Source organism: Leptonychotes weddellii, chromosome 10 (assembly GCF_054177405.1).
Source record: "Leptonychotes weddellii isolate Sample4059 chromosome 10, ASM5417740v2, whole genome shotgun sequence".
NCBI lineage: Eukaryota > Metazoa > Chordata > Mammalia > Carnivora > Phocidae > Leptonychotes > Leptonychotes weddellii.
In genome coordinates, this window is record NC_138378.1 from 66,672,987 (window position 1) to 66,687,589 (window position 14,603).

Sequence of the window (14,603 nt, forward strand, 5' to 3'; positions counted from 1 at the left end):
TTTCTTCATAATACAGGACTGTTCCTGGCATGAATTAGTAATGTGCTTATGATATTTAATGTAACTCAGACAATCCCAGTTTGATTTGTTATCAGCAGCAGAGCATCTTCCCATTTTTTCTGGAAGGAATTCTCTTTTTTCCAGTCGGTCATCAGAAATCACTTTTGCTTCAGTAGGCTGAACTTTAAACATATAGGCTGATTTTTGGTAGGGAGATCCATATTATTCCCGGGAACATGGAAGAGTTAATTACATTGCATGGCACTGAAGTTGAGTGTAGTGTTAAGAATACTACACTAGAAGGCAAAGGACCACGAAACTCACACTGACTTACCTACTAGCAAGTACCTTTGTAATATAACAACTCACTTAACATTTCAGGGCCTCACCTTTCTCTTCTGTGAAATGACAGAATTTGATTAAATCAATTCTAAAGCCCCCTCTAGTCATAAAATTATAGGAATCTAAGTGAATTGAAAATTGATGGTACAATTTAGCAGGAAGCTTCCTGGGATATGGAACTTCTAGAAGATGTGATTGCAATTCTTCTGGAACACATAAATTACAGTAAATGACCAAGAGTCAGAGCCCTGAAGTATCGAAGCTTCCAAGGTGTGAGAGAATAGCTTTATTTTTATGTTGTACCCAAACCACTCTTTTCTCAGACATGACAAGAATATTTTCAACCATACATATTAAGTGATGACATAACAAAACATTGGCCATCACAGATGATCTCAGCGTTTCTTACATCATATGACAGAATGGCAGGCCATCTCAGGAAGAAGGGGAGGAGGAGAGAAGCTAGAGGGGAAGCAGAGAAAGAGAGGAACTGAGGCGTAGGCTTGCTAAGATGGGTGTTTGCTAGTAAAACAGCACTAAAAAAATCTCTACTTGGTATGATTGAAAATTAATAAAGCTGATTTTTACCTGGCTAATGAGATCCATCCTATGTTCTTATCATGTCATCCACATATGTCAAAACAAACACTGAAACCTAGTAGGGTAGCTCATTGATCTGCCACCAACTTGACAACAGAGAATTTGCCCTCATGAATGGGGGCCATACAGTGTAACTTTCATTGTGACATGGAATTCCTATGACAGAGGGGTTCCCTTATTGCCCAGTGCCACCACCAATAAGGTTCCATTGTGTGTGTGTGCCTCCAGCCCTGAGGTTTGAGGAATTGCAGTAGTTTAGGGAAGAGATGTCGAGAAACCTCCCTTGTTTCTGCAATGCCATCTTAATCATGCCTGCCTCTTTTCTTTGGGTTGATTTACATAGCAGTATGACATTTCATCATTAAGGAAGCAGGTCCCAATCTTCTGTGTCTTTTTCTTGGCTTGTCTGGCAAGCAATTCTCTTTTGCAAGCTATGAAATCCTTAAGGAGGACTTCCTGGCAAGGGAAAAATCCTCAGTCATCCAACAGTCTCTCACTTTTCTATTTTAAATCTTGGCCATGCACATATGGTTGGGCATGTGTGTCTAAAAATTTCTTCCACATTGACTAACTTGAGCTATTTAATAGATTGTGCTGGCCGTGGGCCTCTACAGCAAATCCTGTGATGCTCATCTCCCTCCCTGGGGAGGCAGGAGACCGCCTCATGCATTTGCCTTTGTGCTTTCCTTGTAATCTCCCTCTCTGGCCCTGTTAGAGCATGAAAGTTAAAACCCGCTTCTTTGCTCATTTTCTTGCAATTAACATTGTCTTGGCTCTCCTACTTCCAGCAGAAAAGTGAGATCTCCAAATATCTTGGTTAATGTCCCAGCAAATGCACTTTCCCCAGGGCTTTGCTAGGGATGTTCTAACTCATTTCTAAGGACAGGAGAGCTTGAGGATATTTCTACCCTATGCTCTTTAAGGCCTGATGGTGTGTACGTGTGTGTATGCATGCATGCATGCATGTATGTGCGCACGTGCACGTGTGTGTGTGAATTTAACGTGTCTCAACCTTAATTTTTCCCCCAAATTTATAATCTCTTATTTCCAACAGTCCCATGCACAGACCTGGGTCTGATTAGGTCCTTAGAAATGATGGTTGAAGTGAATATGAAAACAAAGCTGGGTCTGGCAACTTTTCTCCTTCTTACAGTTGTAGGGAATGGGGCCAAAGGGAAAGAGGAGCACAGTGGAAGCATGCACCCAGAACTGATCTCCAGCTGTGCCTCTTCCAGGCATGAAGCTCAAACCCCCACGGTTTTTTCAGCAATTTAGCAACCCCGAGAAGCTGGCAAAATAATACCCTGTGATCCAAAAGAATGACTACCCTGCCAGAAGGTGAACAGTTCTTTCTTCCTCAAAAAGGCTATTCCTAAGAAGACAAAGAACAATAACAACAATAACATCATCATTGTCATCATGATAATAATAATAATGTGGGAGATGAGGTGTAGATTAATACCAAGTAGTTTAGAAGTTTGCAGAGCTCCCCACCACCAGCCCCTACCCCCTACCTCTAGGAAATATATACACTGTCACATTTTGTGAGTGGACTGTTTGGCAGTGTCTTAAAACTCAGTGCTGCTCTAGGAGCAGTGATATTATTCTCCTGCTGGGGTGGCCCCAGAAATTTTGGGTTCTGTTGAATGGTAAATATGTCCCCTGAAGTTTATCACAAACAGCATGAAAGAATAAAACTTCACGTGGCTGGTATTTGGTAGATCTTCCTCCCCACTGAAATGACAAGCCCTTAAGTTAAAAGAGTCCGAAGGGTACGTGATAGATGGGAATATCAGGCTTACCTTCTCAGAGGGGTGCCTTGGCAGTGCACATGGTTTCAAACTTTATATAAAAATAATGCTACTCTAGTAAATGGGAAGAGCATGTTGTCGTTTTTGGACTCCAGACAAAGGCAAGAGTAAACATGTATTAAAATGGAATCCCTATTTTTAACTTACCTTTCTCTTTCTAGAAATCACATCAAAATCAGATGACACATCCTACTGCATATTGTTTAAGGCTATAGGAACTTCTTAGCAGAATTCACAAAAATCAGTACTTTCTGACCATTGCTCAGATGGATAATGTCTGAAGGCACCACCAACATTTTCTTTGGATTCTGAGAGCTCAGCTGTGTTAGAAGTTGTTGATATGTATATCATCGTGCATTTAGTGGCTCTTGCTTTATTGTAATCTCTGGAGGAAGGTATTTAGGTGGTGTGGTCCCCTTTCTCCTTTATCTGCTAAGTTGCCTCACACCTTGGAAAGCTGTTTCTTTATTTTGCATCTCTCATTTTGCTTTTAGTTTGGTATTTCTGTATCCAGATGTGCTACTTAAGGGCACTAGCCCTGAGAACCTCAAAACACAGGGCATCCCAGAAAAAGGGGCACACATGTTTGTTGATTAGCAAATGCAGATGGGATGTGGGGATCCACTGCCCATGGTGCTTCTGCTGTTGTTCTTCTCCTACTCTTCTATGGAATGGAAGGAACACCCAGGGAGCGAGTCTCAGCATTTCTGACATGCTGTTTGGGGTCCGCTCCTAATAATGAAGGAGCAGGCGGCTGAACAGAAGAAACAAACGCTGCTACAGAATCATTGAGAGGCTTTTCAGATCTTGCTAAGTTAATACCTAATCCTCACACAGCTTTACTCTCTACCAGGCCCTGATGTAAGGGCTTTGCAGGTGTTACCACTTTAAGCGTCGAGACAATGCTTGAGACAGGAACTGTTATTATCCTATTTTACCAGTCAGGAAACTGAGGCAGAGAATGGCTATGTAACTTGACTAGGTCACAGAACAGTCAAACCATCTGGCACTGGAGGCCAAACTCATAACCACTTTGCTCTGCTGCCTTCATGCACCACATCTCCTTTCATCAGTGGAAAGTTAAATGTTAACTGCTAAAATGTACTGTCCTTTGACTACCAAGACCTCAAGGCCATCTTTCCATCACAAGTGGTGCATGAGGCTTGATTTTTATTTTCCTTTGTTTGCACTGATCTCGCTGCTCACTTCCTAAGACCATCTTGGGGCCAGTAACATTCTTTATCTTTATTTTTTAACACTTGCCTGGAAATACACAGATATGGTCTCAAGGCACAGTGAAGTTCTGTCTGTAAAGTCAACACAACCATATTTGGATTAAATGCATGATCTTACTTCATTAGTACCACCTATTACCTTACAGAGCTGTCCAGCTCAGGTGATAGAAAACAACCTGAAATCAGACTGTTTGATGCTCCTTTCCTACTCTATGTAAATTCAGTCATATACAGCGTACTAGGGCTTTTATTTTATGGAAATTAATTTTTTTACCAAATATTAGAGAAAGTAATTAATATTCACTCTTCTGATAAAATTTTATTGATCCTCACTGTGCATATAGAACTATGCTAGATGAGGAAGGGAATATGATGATACAGATATTAGGATCCCTTCCTTTGGGAGATTGTAGACTAATGGGAAGAGATGATGGAGAATCAAGACTCACAAAAAAAAAAAGTGAAAGTCACAAGAAAGTAAGTATAACAAATAGTTACATCCAAATGGCTTAGACACAAATTTCTCTGAATTGGAAAAAGGACGTAAGGAGAAATAGAACGAGCATTTGTTTTGAAACTGTGCTATTCCAGATGCTTTTTAAATATGTTTTTGATGTAATTATCACAACTGCCTTATAAAGCAGACATGACTATTTCTTCATTTTAATGATGAAGAAGCCAAATGATCAAAAAAAAAAAAAAAAAAGCCCTATCAGAGGGTGCACAGTTCTGTTTTCCCTGTAACTCTCACCACGGTTTACCTAGGTTTTTGGTGGTAGATTTAGATTTTTGAAGCCAGGCATTAGATCAGGGAAGGCTTCTTTCAGGAGGTGGACTTGAAGTGATCAAGATAGAGAGCATGTGGTCAGAGAGAAGTCAAGGTGATCCCTGGCAGGAATCAGCACGGTGATGTGACAGAGAGAAGACTGTGCACGAACACTAAGCCAGGAAAGGCTGACTAGTAATAGGACATTCACTCAGGGGTGGAGTTGGAGATAATGTTAGAAAGAGGCATGAAGCTAGGTTTGCATCACTATGAAATAATTCTGGTGACGGAACCATAGTGTGCCTGTGTACACACACACACACACACACACACACACACACCCCAGTCGTGCTACGTTGGATCTGGAACATAGAACCAATAATATTTCAACTCCACATTAAATTTATTTTTTTAATTTCATATCAAGGTATCTAGGCTACACAAGGAAATCAGCTCTTCTTCTCCCTGTGTTCATTCATTGAATTGCTGTTGGGTGTCAGTAAGCTATAAACCCCAGTGCTTGCCTTACCCTCTTACCATCCTGGTCATTGCTTGCTTTACCTGAATAGGTCAAGTAGAGGAATCCCTGTGGATGGATGTGTGGGGTTTGCATTCTACCAGGGTTTCCATGGGGACTAGAAATGGAGAATAGCAACTACGCAATCTTCTCTCTGGGACATGCATAATTTTCTAAAAATCCCCTTTGCCTGACTTTATAATGTCACATTCTAAAATATTCAGGTTGCTTTTGTTGTTCTCTCCATAAAAAATTAATGATCATGAAAGTATTATCATGTTTATTTTAAAGCAACTATTTTCTACATTTTAATTAAAAGTTGTAATTCACCATCTTTTGACCAAGTTATCTTAAATCTTCATCTTATTGGTAATGGGTATTGGGCTAGATTCAGAGAGAAATACAAGCGTTACTTAATGCAAACAGTAAAATCTCAGCATTTCTAGAGATATGGTTCTGTTCATTTCATGTGCTGCGCTAACTCTGCCTTTTTAATTAGAAATATCCTCCTGCTTATGCAAGAATCCTGGGAAAGGGGCATTGTCTTATTCATTATGTATTCCATGAGAATCACAAGTGGACAAAACCAGGCATAATACAATGACTGTTGTCTTATTAAAGCACTTTAATAAGGTTACTCCCTCAGTAGAGTGAGCTTCTCAAATACCCATTTCTTTTGCAAGAGGTGAGCTGCATGGAGCAAGATGCTCCATGCTTCTCTGGGTATGAGTGAGGTTCCTTTCTGTATGTATTTTACAGATTTCCGTGGGTGTACTACCAGACTAGTTCCTCTCCCTTTTTAGTCCCCTGTCCTGCCTTAGAGAGTGATGTCCTAGAAAGTATTGGATTTTCTATTTTAGTCCTATAGTATATAAGAGGAAATAGTTTAAAATAATGATATAGGAGAGAAAGTTCTATAAACAAAGATCCACTACATTTGGGGCATGTCTATGCAATATTGTCCTGCTATATTTACCCCTCTGTTCTCCACCCTCACCAACCAAAAAACATACTGGTTAAAATTCTGTCTGTAATGGTTTTCATTAAAACCAAACCCTTTAATGGTACTGTAAATCTCTCTTAAGAAAGAAACTGCAAGTTGTGAATAAGGGTGGAAGGTAGGGGAGAAGGGAGAGAAGAAAGTGAAAAAGAATGAAAGGCAGAGAGAGAGAGAGAGGAAAGGAGGAAGAAAGGAGAAAAGGAAGATTTTTTTAAAGGTGCCCACCCAATTGCGGCAGAGCAAAGACTTATCTATATGCATTACTTTGATTTCAAATTATTTTTAGCATGGCTTTTATTGTACTCATTGTTACATACATAAATCTTTAAAGTAATACGTTTTGTAAGAAATGGTCATAAAAATTTACAGCCAGTAACTTTTCCCCTGTCCCTTACAATGATATTCTACTAAAACCATTAAATGGTTCTCATTAATGCCCTTTAAATGATTGTGTAATGACCCACAATCGCTTGTAAGTGAACAACCATTAAAGAATTACCAGTTCTTAGCATGCTTTTAAGTACAGCTTAAATACATGGGAGGTAACATATAATATATTAGAAAAAGTATTAAATTTGAAATAGTAAAAACATGATCATCACAAAAGAATGAGTAGGTGTGCAACTCTACCCTGCAATGACCGTGGTTCCTACTGAACACATTATTACAGTAGATTTTATGGCATTTGTCCTCTTTTCCATATTAAATCTTTTTCATTTTTTTCTGGGATTAATAATAATAATAAAAATAAACGCTGTCACAACAGGAGTGAAAGTGCATATAAAAGCAAATGGGGAAAATAATTAAACCCATGTATAACAGACAGCAACCTATCTAAACAAAAAATGAAAAATCTCTCCCCCAGATATTTTCTACATGAGGGCAAATACTCATTTTTTTCTAACCATACAGATACTTGGTATGGGATAGTCTAAGCACTTGGATGATTGCATTTTTTACCCTTCAAAGTATTCTGTATCCTGGGAATATGGTCAAAGATAATAAAAAATAATAACTCTTACTGAAGGTGTGAGGTCAAATTAATCCCCTGCTATTCCAGGCATGTTTTGTAGCAAGCTTACCAACCCAATTAGAGTTGGGCGGTTGATTTACCCTAAACTCCAAATGTCAAATTTGCAAAGAGTTTGGTGGCATTTGTTTTTGCAGTTCTTTCAGTCCTGACAGACCTTGTTTGTGCCCAAGTGCCACTTATGGGATGTGGTAATAGAACCAGGGCCAGAGGAACCTTATCGCCAGATAGAATAAGGCACAGGGTAAGCAAGATGCCAAAGTAAACAAGGGACAAGGGAAAATCAAATTTATTACCTGCCTTTTGTATCTGCTTACTTTGAAGGCATTTAATCAGGGCCGGGGGAAATGGTGGCAAGAATCGTTTGGGGCTGGAAGGCATAGCTATGTATTTTTCCTGTGACATTTTAGAAACTCAGGGTCAACACTGAATCCCTCAACTGGCATCTTTTCGGCCTCCTAGGATTGGTGACACACTACATTTTCTGCTCTCCAGCAAGCTCTGTTTATCCCCATACTTGCAACCATGTTTCCTTCAGTTGTCTCCTGGTTCAGTGAGCCCACTAGTGGCAGGGAGGAGACTCCTAATCTTCCAAGTGGTGAGTTAGACTGACAAAGGTGATCACTATTTTTTTAGAGTCCCAGCTTAGCTCTTACTTCCTCCAGGGACCCTTCCCTAACCCCACAGAGTTGTTACTTTAATGCTTATCAAATGCTAGTAAAGTGCCATAAGATCTGGGAGGGCAGGAATCATGTCAGTCCTATTCATGGCCGATCCCTCATTCTTAACACAGTGGCTAACAGTGCTGGGCTCTTAAATAATTATCAGGTTATTAATCTCACCCAGAAACGTAAAATAAATTCAGTTGGTCAACTAAAGCTGGATAATTCTAAACAGATCGCTATTTAAAAACAAAACAATGTTGGAAATTTACAGAATTGTCATTAGAAAGCAGAAATCTGGCAGACCTGTCAAGAATAAAATGAATCTCAGGCGTTCCCCAGTTTCTCCTTTCTGTGCCCTTTCTCCTTTTCCATTCTGGTCCCTCTCAGTCTCTGTCTTCTTTCAAGCAACACTGTTCCTATTATTTTCATCCCTTCCATTTCTCTCCTTTGCCACAAAGCCCCATCCCCTCCAAAAGCTGTTCTTCAAAAGCTGCTTCCACTTTACCCTAGTCCATGGGTGTCTGTATAATTTGAAACTTTGTTATATCATAAAGAAAGGGAAGTTTTCTTTCCCCTGACTACAGTTATGGGTATTGGTGGGCTTCTGGGCAGCATCTCCTGGGCACCCTGGAATCCTGATGGAGTGCTGGGAGAGAGTGAGGGGGGGAGGACTTGGGTTAACTTGAAGACTGACCTAGTAGGAGCATTTCCCTTAACTGATTTGTAAAGTAAATCAAGCATAGAAGCAAAGATGAAAACAGAGCACAGAAAACATCTCTTCTATTCTCCCAATATTTTCTTAGCTCCGAGTCAGCTGGTATTCTCTCTCAGAGTCATGGACCTTTCCCATCTCTGACTGTGACAACACGTCCAACTCTGAGCCTCTTCCTTGTGTGCCTGGCAGTAGCTGCCACACTGTGTGTTATTTAAGAAGCTCCATTTGGCTCCATACTCTACAGAGGAGAGGAACATATGGCCTTGACTTAAAAATATTCATGAGTCATGTTGCCCAGTGCTGAAGTACAGCCACCTCTAGGGCAATTTTCCAACAGCTCATATTGGTTTACAACATGGAATGAAGACCAGATGAAGTTCCAGGAGGTATTCAGAGGAGACAGAATGTAGTGACGCAAGTTAGAATTTGGTCACTATGCTGGGTTGCATGTCCCTTCTGGAAAGAGGCATGGAGTGTTAGTAGAATATCAAAGTAAGGGATCCCACTCTCTGGTTCCATTTATAGAGCCAATGTTCTGCTAAATCCTTCTGTAGAAAGAACTTGAGTAAACTTGGAAGTGAGGGTTACTCCATGTATTGACTTCCTAGTGATTTTCTTCTTTCCATGACCACGAAGGGCTCACCTTGCCTCATGCTGTTTGCTTGGTCTAGAATACCACATGCTTTAACTCCCGTGCTGCTAACAGAAGATTCTTTCAGGGATAAGTGTTCATGATTTAAAAAAAAATGGTTATGGCTTTTAGGGAATTTCTGGGAAAGTTCAGATTGTGGATTTTTGTTATTGTTTTGGTTGTTATTTTCATTTTAACATTTCTGAGGTTTCTACAGAAGTGGTCCTGAGTGTGTTTGGCTTCCTGGGGACATTTTATGTGATTTGTCAAACACCAATATTAAAGAAGCACAGTCAGAACAACTGGGGCTGGGGGATAAAATGTCTTAGCTCTCAGATGGTCTAAGAGTAGACAGGTGGGACGTCTATAATAGTTTCATGATTTAGAATACAATGTACTATTTGCCCTCTATCCTTTTTTCATTGTAAATTAATCATTAGAGGGCTCTATCTGAAACACTTTTTTTCTCACTCTGTATCCTGTTTCAACCTGCCCCATGCAGGCGACTGCACCTGACTGTAATTTGGGGAACACAAATTGCAGTGGTTCAGCACTTTGTGACTCCTCTAATAAGTTAATGTCACTCCCATCTTCTGGCACAATTCAATTCAGAAAGGTTGCAATATATCATTAATGCATTAAAAAATGTTGTGTTTTTAGACTGAATACCTGGAATTAATTGGGAGCCTGACAATCCAAAACAGACTTTTTTACAGTGCTTGGGAGCCCCGAGGAAGCAATTCTTGTTTAAGCATCTGCATTATCAGAGAAGTCCAAGTACTTCAAAGGTCTGTGCAGGATGCTCAAAATAGGCACCTTGCCAAACAGAAATTGAAACACATATACATACTATACTATTTGCCTTACAGAAATTAATTTTCAGCCAGCAGCACCTAGGATTATTTAATATTTATCTTTAGCAGCAGGAAGATGAATCTATTATTTTATGAGTTGATTTTGTTATTTTACCTGAGTATTTCAGTCAGTCTTTATGGTAGGAGACACTTATGGTCTCCCCTATGCCCTGCCTGTTACCCTCTTTTTAAATTAGTATTATTTTTTAAGTATTCAGAAGCAATGGGAAGATTCATTTTTTTAATCACTGGATTTCCCCAGTTGGTTCCCTGGGAAGAAATGATTAGGTCCTTTCAGTGATCTGAGTAAATGTTAAGATCCAGGGTCATATCAGTTGAATGGACTCTGTGGTGGTAGTAGGTGTTGAAGAAACAGTTTTGGATTGCAAGTAAGGAAATGGAATTCTAGAGCCTCTCTTCACCTTTGTGACCTGAGAGAGATCTCTTAACTTTTCCAGAGCCTCCCCCTCATCACCTGTACCTAAGTAGGTTAGAGTCAGTAGTCCCTACAGAACTCTTGCCCCTAGCAATTCATCATTCTGAAATGCCACACGATCCTACAGTTCCTCTTTCTGTTGCTGAGATTCCAAGGGGTTGTGTGCTATGTTGATTGTTTGTGCCTGTGAAATTACAGCACCAAGAAAGGAATATGTCACTGTGTAGAATAACAAAATGACTGATAGAGTGTCAGGGGGACTTGAGTGTATAAAAAGCCACAATATTGCAAAGTACCTTGTAGATGGGAACTGTTAAATATCAATGGAGCATTGCTGTGTCTGCACCGTCAGCACTTCCCTGTGACCACAGTGAGAGAGATGCTAAAATGTCCTTTCATGGACCACATTATGTGCTGCTTACGATGAATATTCTGGCCATGGTTTATTACATTTTTGATAAATTGTAACTTCTTGGCCCCAAATTTGGTTAGCTTATCTCTAGTGCCATTTAAATCTTAAAAGACTGAATTTGCCCCAAAGATTTAATCATCATTCAGCAGCGGTCTGTAACCATGTGGTACTAATTTAAATTACTGTAGCAATGGACAAGTCTCTATCCAGAAATTAATAAATGCAATTTATAAGGAATGTTAAGTAACAACTAACAATTTAATGCTTTGTGAGTTTCAGCCAAACTGATTAAATAATTAAAACAGATTTCTAGGGATAGGGGAAGAGATTTTACCATAAAACAGATAAACAGTTTGGGAATTGTATGCATTCTTTTAGACATTTAAGATAATTAAATCCAAAACCTATGTTAAAATAACACTGAAGGTCTGGTTTAAATCAGTAGTGGGAATTGCTAAGTTAAGAGTTGAACACCATCTTCAATGTCTGCCCCATTGTTTTAAATAAGGCATTTGGGGACTCTCAGAGCACTGGGTCAGTTTATAGACCATGCTATTTGGTAGAACAATATTGGTCTCAAGCACAAATAAATGTATTGAATGGAACTACCTTCTTGCCATATTTCCAGGCTTTTACTAAGCTAAACTAGATGTTTAGAATCATCTCAGAGCTATTGTACAAACCTAAAACTTCCTGGTTTTCAAATTCTTATTTGTTTTGAAAAAAGATAAAGGAATTTAGAGATTATAGCTGTTTTGATTAAATATGTAATAAGTGTAATACATACTTTTTGGGCTTAAAAGAATTCATTTTGCAACAAATTGTTGAATGCTTATATATGTACAATACAGGTATGTCTGTGATACAAAGATTAATAAATAAGGAATGGAAACACCCTGTTTTCTGATGAATAATAATTTTGTAATAAGCAGATGGGTAGTCCCCTTGATAGAAATGACTGTAAGTTACCATAGGACATACTCCTTTTAAGGATTTTTTTTTTTCAGAGAGAGAATGCATGCGCTCGCGTGCACACACGCACACACACACACAGAAGCAGGAGGGGGAGGGGCAGAGAGAGTGGGAGAGAGACTCTTAAGTAGGCTGGATCTTACGACCCTGAGATCGTGACCTGAGCTGAAATCAAGAGTCAGATGCTTAACTGACTGAGCCACCCAGGTGCCCCAAGGATAACTTTTTTAAGTGATTTGCCTAAAGGGCTCAAAAGGTGCCCATCATTCATCCTTGTATCTGAAGCCCACCAACCCTGGTGGAGAAAGACTATCTAACCACTTGTGTCAGGGCCTCCTTTCTTAACTGTGCAAAAGCTGGGTGGTATTTGCAACATGGAGTGGAAATGTGAAAATTGTTTGAAAACCATCTTTTAGAGGGGTGCATAGTTAGTGAACACTAGTTGGTTGAATTTTCACTGAACTGGCCAGCTATATGGGGGTTAAGCAGATGCCAGTTGAATGTTCTATTGCCCGATAGGTTTGGAATTCATTACCTACAAAATTGAACTTACCACACTTTCCTCTAAATGTACTTGCCCTTATGTGATAACCAATTACTCTGGTATGCCTGGGACTGAGAGGCTTCCCAGAATATAGCTCTCTTAGCACTAAAACTGGGAAAGCCCAGACAAACCCAGATAAGTTGATCACCCTACTTTTACTTTTCCTCTTGTCTCCTCTGTCCTTATTAATCATACTTTCACTTACCCAGTCATTCTGGACTTTTCCAGTTCTTTTTCCACATTCAGATTTTCACTGAATTCCATCAAATATTTCATCCCTTCCTCTTCTCCAGGCTCCTTGTTATTGCCTTGGCTTAAGCGATGTCATGATTTTCCCGAACTATTGAAACAACTGCTAAACTGAACACCCCACCTCTAGACTTACTCTCACCACAGTCTCCCCATGACCCAGCTGTCAATGATATTTTAAGATGTCTATTCACTTTCTCAAGCCTTCAGTGTTACTTATTACATAAAATCCCAATTTATATACATGAGATATAAAAGGCTCTCTCTCCGTCATCTGGTTCCTGCCCAAGTCTCCAGGCTCACCCCCATCTGCCTTTCTTCTTGAACTCTATTCTCTAGACTTTTGGATCCACTTGGAGTTTCATGGGGGCAGAATACTAATTCACACTTGTACACCTTTGGCTATAATATGTCCTCTTTTAAAAATATCTTTCCCAGTCCTCTTTTCATCTCACAAACAGTGAATTATTTTTTAAGACCTAGTTCAAGCATCACATTACTTTATGAAATCCTCTTACCCCCAAAGTAAAATTGACAACTGTGCATTTTGTGCTAGTCTGTGCCTTGCATACTCATCATGGACCTAAAGACACATGTTACAGTTATTTATTGAGTAGTCATATATATTTAGTGAAGGAAAACCGATTTTATTAATATTTATTTTTAGGTTTTGGTATTAGGTCTGATGCATAACAGACCCTGAAATGTTGGTGGAGTGAATGAAGAATCTCTGTCGCTACATCATGGGAACTATACTGAGACAGCAATGCAATGTGTGTGGTGAGTCTCCAAGCACTTTGATAAGGCCCTTCTCATATCACCTAGTTGAAACTTTTAGTAGCTGTTTACCTGTTTATCATTTTACTATTATGTCATCTCTTTGCTCATAGAGTAACTTCCAGAAGCAAATTTTATGTCCACAAGTTAGGAGGGTTGCCATTTTGTATCATTTTTTTTCTTATACTGTATTAGTTTTGATTCAAATCTAACAAACCCTGTTGACTGCCTATCCAACATCCATCTCTCTGTGCCACCCCACAGTTTATCCTTCCAAACAGAATCCTCTTCATTCCAGGGTTACCTTTCCTTTGCAAGACTGCATACTTCTGAAGAGGTTGCTTCCCTTCCCAAGGGGGTGGCTCCTGATCAGTCTAAGGCAATCATAGTGGCCCTATACCCCAAAGCTACCTAAGGATGGTTTGAAGTTCTTGTGATACAATTCTGGCAATGAGATGTAAGATGAGTCTGTTGGAGATCTTTTGGAAAGTTTCCCTCTTACAAGAATGGTACCCAGGAAGAAATGGTCTCTTGTTCTCTGGCTGTCATTCTATCTATATGTGACACCTAAAACTACTATGGCCATCTTGTGACATTGAGGGAAGCCAGCATTTAGATGAAGCCAACACTGAGACCAACATAGCAGAAAAACAGAAGGAATCCAATCTGGATGTCATTGTGGAATCTCTGATCCTGCCCCAGCTAGAGCCCTCAGTCTCTTTCTAGACTTATAATTATGTTGCCTGTGGTTGAAGTTCTCATAACTGACACAGACAAGTTGATCATTGTGATCTGAGAGGGCCAGGGCCATTTGTTTAATACGTACCATCTGGTACTTCGAGGGTAAGATAGAAATATGTGAAGTATACTCAGAATAAAGGCAAAAACCAAAGTGACCACCTGTGAAGATTCCAGTTCTACCATATTTATCAATAACTATTTTGAATGAATCAATCAATAACTGAAGATTCTGTTGGAGGAATTATAATAAGTGATTATCAGGAACACAGACTCAAAGCAGTCATAACCTTTTTTTGTATGAGCTAA

The 14,603-nt window shown here is 39.5% G+C and overlaps 1 long non-coding RNA gene across 4 annotated transcripts in view; it reads left to right on the plus strand.

Moving 5' to 3' along the window:
* LOC115938625 (uncharacterized) overlaps positions 1-14,603 on the plus strand; it is a 547,961-nt gene that overhangs the window by 390,349 nt on the left and 143,009 nt on the right. For all 4 annotated transcript variants that reach the window (XR_014149294.1, XR_014149295.1, XR_014149293.1 and 1 more), the window contains one exon: positions 13,447-13,559. This is a non-coding gene — a long non-coding RNA (uncharacterized LOC115938625). The remainder of the gene's footprint in view (positions 1-13,446; positions 13,560-14,603) is intronic.